Source organism: Hippocampus comes, unplaced genomic scaffold (genome assembly GCF_001891065.2).
Source record: "Hippocampus comes isolate QL1 unplaced genomic scaffold, H_comes_QL1_v1.1 scaffold81, whole genome shotgun sequence".
In the NCBI taxonomy this organism is placed as follows: Eukaryota; Metazoa; Chordata; class Actinopteri; order Syngnathiformes; family Syngnathidae; genus Hippocampus; species Hippocampus comes.
Window position 1 is genome coordinate 1,042,711 of NW_017806179.1, and position 1,678 is coordinate 1,044,388.

A 1,678-nucleotide genomic window follows, 5' to 3' on the forward strand; every position below is an offset into this window, starting at 1 on the left:
CGGGCGCCACCGCCGGTCTGTCTGTCTCTCCCTCAACTTAAACTTCTGCTTCGTGTACTGCACAACAGTGACAACTCCACATAGAAAACCCAAGCATCATCAGGCACTTTTGGAATCTGTTTTTAAACCTTGAAGTGAACCAAGTTAGTTTGAAAATGTGTCTATGTTTGCATATATATAATATCTACATACACATGACAAACTTGGCCCACTTCAATGTCATTTAAAAACTTGGCCAGAGGAGTGTGATCATGTTGTGGAGTACACGGCACTTAGTTTTTGTCTCAGTGAGAGAAGTCGGACGTGCTCATGTCCCCCTAGCTGTGTCATGAGATGTCAGTGACCTCACGCATGAGCTGGTCAAGCACATGCTCCCAACCCGCGTTGGGAGCATGGGCTTGAACGGGCCCACGCAAAGATTGACTGGTCAAATGCTTTCACATTGTCATGTTCGGTTTTCTGTCCAATAAATTGTTCAACTTGAATCTGAGTCTTTGTCTTTCGTGACCAAATCCATCCTCAACTCACTCGAAGCCTTTTCAAAGACTGGCGTCTTGAGCTCAGACTTGCCCTTCAGTCACATCAGACAGTCTTTTCACTGTTGCCGTTGGTCTCCACATGACTCGAAACTCCAGGAATCGAGCTTTTGGGTCATGTGAAACCCACGGGAACAGTGAAAAGACTGTCTGAGGTGACCCAAGTGCAAGTCTCAGCTCAAGACTCAAGTGGCACTTTGAAAAATTGCTGCAAAGTGCGCCCAAACCACACCCAATTTGACATCCACCAATCACGATGAGGCCCTAATTTGCATAACCAATCAGAAGCGATAAATTTGCATAACCACGCCCACTTTCCAGGATCCGACCAATCAAATTGCTCCAAATTTGCATGGCCACGCCCTGAAAAGAACCCACCAATCATATAGCGTCTACTTTGCATAACCACTCCCCATTTTCCACCAATCACAGCATGTTATCATCATGCTCCACCCACTTCCACAGCTATCAGCGAATCAACAGCCATCATTCCAGCCAGGCCACACCCACTTTGCTGGATTTTTCTGCCTGGAAAAAAAAAATCCAGGAAAAAAATCCAGGAAAAAAATTTTTGAAAAAAAAGTTTTTGAAATGTTTAGAAAAGAAACTAGTTTTTTTTTTTTTAAGTTACATTGGTGATGTGTTTAAAAATGAAGTTGAGAGTTGAAGTGTTCTTTGTAAACCAAGCTTTATTTTGCAGAGTAGACAATCATCACAAAGCAGAGGAAAAAGTTGCAAGTTGGATGGCAGTCTGCTTGTTGCTGGGCGGCGAAGTGGTCGGCTCTCGAGAGGAACGTGGGACAGGTGTGTTGACCTGAGAGCAAAGGCATCCGTGAGTTACACGCAAGTCAATTTCTTGTGCAGACAAAGATGTGTTCGGCGTGAAACTTACCAGGGACATAGACTGTTGGGACTTTGGAGAGCAGGAAGCCGATCATGTTTACTGCTGCCTGGGGGAGAAAAAAAAAAAAGTCAAAAAAGTAATCATGATGGTGCATTGAACGAGTGTAAATGTCTCCCATTTTTCAGGCTGGCCCAAAGTTGGACTTCAGCACCTTGCGAATAACAGGAAGAAGTGTTGCCTGCAGGTCTGTGCTCGTGGGTGGACTCTGGCGGTGAGCAGGTTACTCCCTCTTGTGGCA